Here is a 6,000-nt window from a genome sequence, read left to right as displayed (position 1 = left end):
GATGAGAGAACAGACGGGGTTCACAAAGCGTGCGCGGTCGTGTCTCTCTTCCGAGGCCCTCTCTGAGCTCCTGTGAATATTTAATGACCTGGTTCCATTCAGTACATAATGTACAGCTACGGGTATTTCTCTTCGAACTTTAGAATAATCTGGAACGAGTCATGTTGTGTATCATGTTTTATTTGACAAAATAAGTCATTTTGTTATTATAAAGTAGGAAACGAGTTACTGAGGTGCAAACAAAAGTCGAGATTGTTGTTGCGTAACTGAAAATAAAATCACCACCCCTCTCTTGTCGCGAATGAGATCGTCCAAGAGAGTTCGTTGACACCAGGGGGAAGCACCCTCGCACTGATACTGTTCCTTGCGTGATCACCACCTATTCTCTATGGTAAGCCTGTGAGACCATTTCATCATTCCGAGCATGTACAGTACTGTACGGATCAAGCAAAATTACCAAATAAAATCAATAACAAAACTGGGAAGGGGAAGGGGAGGGGCCGGAGGCTGGAACCCCCAGCTATACCATCGGACGAAACAATGTGAAAGAAGTACACAACCCAAATAATCGTGATTATCGTTGATCAACAAAGTGTGATCAGCACCGGCATTTAAATGCATATGTGCTGCGTACACTGCTCCTGGAATGAAGAATTTGTAAAATATGGCATCATGGGCTTTCAATAGTCGACTCGCGCAGTACACGTGTCTCAACTTCGACCCCTGCGCGCCACACAACATGGCACGATCGACCACGCCCCCGTTCTAAAGCATGCTGTAAACAATACAACCATCGCTACTCAATCTCAGCAAGGCAACATATCACCACACTCGTGTACTATTCTTCTCTTATGGGTATAATGACTTCGTGCTGTTATTGTATTCTACACAATCAAAGGAACTGATACCTTCTCTAGAATGTAGAATCGAAATTTTGAATGAAATGGAATACTAGTAACCACGCATCCCGCTGTCCATAGCGCTATGGTGTCATTATGATAATAATAGTGACGTGAGATTGTGATTGGCTAATTTAAGGGGCGCGAGGGGGGCGCGGCACGGCAAAAAGGGAGGCGTGGCCGCTACAGATACAAAAAAAGAATGGTCTACCGATCGATGTACGTAACATGCACGCGACCTGAAAAGGGGGGTGGGGGAGCGGTGGCGGGGGGGGGGGGGAGGGACGGGGGTCACAGCACGACCCAGGGTTGCGTCAACTACTGTACTACTACTAGTAAGCAGAGAGGCAAAAGTGACACCCAGTAAGAAAGGCTTGAAATCGAAATTTCACCTTCAACATTGGGTCCATAGGACAGTATAATCGCTCACAATCGAAAATGAAAATAAAATGATGCAGTAACATCGTTGTCTGCATGGAATTACTAGTACACTACGCACCCGCATTGTGGGTCTACATGTAGGCATATCGCATGCTATAGTGTTCTGAAACAATCACTATTTGGTTTTTGTCAATGATTTAGAGGGAGGAAGAAACCGTAAAGAAGAAGAAGAAAAAAATCGTTCCAACAACAAATATGCAGTATTTTGATGCCAGAGAAATATTCTTTACATGTGAAATGCAGTTGGAAGAGTTGTAGTGGAGATTTTGTGTCCAAGCCGGTCGGAAAACATTGTGAGTCGATGACAATACATCCTCGAGTGATTTTGTAATGTTTGTTAATGTGACCGTGGCATTACTGCTGGTGTACACAATACATGTATTGTGGAACCTAGTGTAAAATTCTATTCATTTGCCATTGTGATTGCAAGTGAGTCTCGTACAGTTCCGTTATTCAATCTTCTTTTTATTTGTTCCTCTTTAAGAGGAAATGGGGACTTAACTTGTATATTCCACATCGTGATGGTGGAATTGGCTTCAAAATCAGAAGAAAAGTAGAGTACAGTTGTATTATTCAATAAGATGTGGATCCATTGTCTTCCTGTCTCTTCGGTAGATCCAGTTTGACACATAATATTTACTTCAGATATCTTTGAGTGGCGGCATCCAACATGGGATCAAAGGTATAAGGAATGAAACTGTTGCGACTCTATCTCTTCAACTTCCTTGGTCAAGGAGCTAAAAAATGAGTACACATGCAATTATTATTACAGCTATACCCGATAGCACGAGGAGCAAGTATTGTGTGATATAATTCATATGTCGGAAGAACGAAGGCGAAAAATCAAGTATGATACAGGGTACTAATGTGACGACATGGCATCATTTAACCTAACCTTCGATATGGCATGATGTGGACAAATACGGGGTATTAATTCTGCCTTGTTATCGGCATGTTATCAGAATAGTGCGACATGGGTATAAACAGTGAGGAGAGCCGCTGACAGCTCGGGGTGACAAATCACTTCTGCAAATAACAGTCATGGCCATAAAACTGATCAATATTACATGATATCGTAGTTCCTTTACTCTCTCTCTCTCTCTCTCTGTGATGTTTACAGTATTTGCTATTTTTCGTCTTTCTTTACTCATCTCATGTTATTGTATAGAGATACAAAAAAAAACTATATACCAAAATAGAAATACGAATACGCCAACACAATAAATCATATCAAAGCATCATGCAGTAATTTTTCATCTCAAACAGTTGAAAATAATTTCAATGAAAGCAATACTCAGTTATGAGTTTTTCATTTTATAATATCAAAGTGTGCATAGTGCTATATTGCATTCTAGAAAAATTTCGTTATAATCTTGTGTCCAGGGTATCACGAGAAGCATAGATTATTGCAAACACAAGACATCGGGTATATCATTGCATTCTTTTATATATATATATATAAACGTATACAAGAACTTACGCCAGCATACGGAGAGAGTTGCAAATTTGGGCGCGCAAGCTCTAGAGGTATATATATATATATATATATATATATATATATACCTCTAGAGCTTGCGCGCCCAAATTTGCAACTATATATATATATACCTCTAGAGCTTGCGCGCCCAAATTTGCAACTCTCTCCGTATGCTGGCGTAAGTTCTTGTATACGTTTTTTTTTTTTTGTAAGATTTTGTTCTCCAACTTTCAGTGCTTCTTCCGAAGGTTATCCGCTTCCAACTGTTCGTCATTTTAAGTAAGCCCTTTAATACTTATTGTCATACTGGTTTTGCAGGAAATAAATTGCCCCAAAGTCAGCACCAAATTTGCTCAAACCTACAATGTATAATAGAGGAGTATCATTGTATTTAATGAGTTCAAAGCGGCTTACAAAGCACTTTATGTTCTGTAGAAATCCTGCATCAGTTTAGGTAACGTACAGCTTTGTATGATTATGATATTTGTATAAACATAAGCCTTCGCGTGTATATATATATATATATATATATATATATATACATACGCGAAGGCTTTGCAAGGTCACTATTGTCTTATCACTGAGCTCTGTTTGCCGATTTGCGTATTGCTTGGAAACTACACTTGCAAGAATATTATAGAGATTACACATTGTTGCCTTCCAGCTGAACTGAGCCAGAGTGGGCTTTCTAACTTGAAGTAATATCAAGGATTGGAGAAATTATTTGAATACTGATGAAAAGCACACGGCAAGATACAGGACTAGTTTTTTTTTTGTGTGTGTGTGTGTGTGTGTGTGTGTAAATTATAAGTCCACGCACTCTCTGGTTCGTCGAACTTGGAAGACCAACATATCACTGTCAACCATCACTGACCATCCGTGGAGTGGAGTGCGCAACCCGCGCCCGGAAGGTTCTGAGATTGCTGGACGGGCCAGTCCAGCCACGGAATCCATCCTGGGATCCCTCATTCACACGGAGCTCTCTCGGAAAGCGGTTTTACTGGCCGAGGCGAGGAGTTTTGTTCTGTGGAAGTTGTGATCCCGACGTTATCGGTTTAATTTGCTAAGACAGGGCTTCAGGGAAAAAGTTAAGCACACACCAGAGTGCGCACTGCAGGATTTAGTTTTCTTTTCTTTCTTTCTTTTTAAATTCAGAAGAGTGGCATTTAATCTGAGATCGCATAACAGGTTTTTAGGGTTCTACATACGTGGTGTGTAACTGTTTTTTGTAAGCTCGACTGGTGTACTCATTATTTATTTGTGAGTAAACCAGAGGTCGCACAAAATGTTTGATTTAAATGCTGCGTTATCATCGCATAAACAAGTTAATTAAAGGAGTTAAAGCAGAAGAGATGGAAGCTATATTTCACTTCCCTGATTAAAGTAACTTATTTTCGGCCTAAGCAGATGATATGTGCTTAGGTCGAAAATAATCATATTGATTTGAAAAAAAAAAAAAGAAACATGGTTGACAGTATTCTTATGATCACAATGTTGGCATTGCACGGATATCCAACACTGTTTCTTCGGCAACATTGTGTATTGTTACCTCTATGTTAACTTCTTGGTTTGAACGAGAGCAAAGTCCAAAATGCGTGTTATTCAACATTCATTACAGTGCATGCTTCGATTCGTTCACTCCTTTCAATCCATACAATCTCTTTGGGAGACAAACACCGCCCACACAGCTTGAGAAATCAGTTCGGCAAATACCGAATTGACAACGCTATAGTCACACAAAGACTTAATCCCCCTTTACATCTTCATCGTGAAGGACTTCTCTGCTTTCTGTACACCTTACGATTATACTATCTCCTTGTTGGGATTATACTCGCATGAGAATTATCACTATCTCATGCATGAGCAGCCAATAGGCTGATACAATTTATACAGCTTATATCTCCATTCTCTCATGTGCAAGAATCTATACCATTGAGTTATCAATCGATTTGATAAATCCACCCTGGATATTATGCCTGGACGCGATGTCCTTCCTATAATCAGTACTCGAGTCTTTCTGCTGTAAGATGACAGCATTAACTCCGGCAAGTAACGTTGAAGATCACTAGTGTTTAACTCTATAAGGGCTTGGAAAATTACATGATATTACTTGATAGGCTTACATTCTAAAGTCATGTTCGTTTTGCAAGTTTCCGGGGATTCAAGTCAACGCGAGATATTATGACACCTTTAACCGACTATCGTGTCAATACCATTTCCTTTTATATGTGACACCTTTAACCGACTATCGTGTCAATACCATTTCCTTTTATCATCTTTTAAGAAACAGTTGACATATACGTCAGGTACTATACATCCAGAAACGTTGAAGGTGGCTAGCTTAGAAGGTTAGTAAAAGTGCATGGTTAGAGCGCTTACTTTATTGGTGTCAGATCATATAGTTTCTGAAACACGAACATTCTTGATTAAGAAACGCCAATACAATGTATCGTAATACAATTCTTATCATTAGGCCTAGTTCATTTATCATTAACATTAATGTTATTAGTGGTATGGCATTATCATTACCATCCTTCTTAAGAGTAGCAGCAGAAGTCGGAGCAGCAGTAGAATTATACCAATGCCAATATCATCATCATCATCATCATCATCATCTTCATCTTCAGTACCACCCCCGTCATTAGCATCTCCTTACAAGCAGCATAGTTCAACAAACTCAGAAAAGGCAAGTGTATGATGATAATAGTAAAGTATAGGCTCCTCAACACAAATAGACGTACATCTTGGATAGTATGAACGTCCTGTGTGGTAAACACGCCAAGGACGTTCAGTTCTTCTTCGTTGCACGCTAACTTCCTTATCTCATCTTTCATTTGCTTTAATGCTCACCAGCGCACAAATCGGTTTGCAAAGAACACGGGCGGTGACTTTATCAACCGAACTGAGGACATCGAAAATCATGTAATCGTTATGAAAGTACGGATATCATTGCAATTGATTTAATTCTCAATGACAGCTGAATAGTACCTAGCCTATTGAAATTGCAGGAATTTGTCTCGAAAGAGAGACGTAAAGATTTGGCAGTGTAGTGAAAACGTGATTAAGTGAGTGCCTACGCAGTCGGGACTGTTTAAAGGGTAGAGTCATACCATTGTACTATTTTAGAGTAGATGTTTAAGTGCAGTACCCTCTTTAAACTATCATGATAGCACTTCGATTCGA

The sequence above is a fragment of the Diadema antillarum genome, unplaced genomic scaffold, assembly GCF_040938485.1.
Source record: "Diadema antillarum isolate AM-2024a unplaced genomic scaffold, OU_Dant_1.0 seq00001521_RagTag, whole genome shotgun sequence".
Taxonomy (NCBI): domain Eukaryota; kingdom Metazoa; phylum Echinodermata; class Echinoidea; order Diadematoida; family Diadematidae; genus Diadema; species Diadema antillarum.
Note: the sequence above shows the minus strand (reverse complement) of the source record.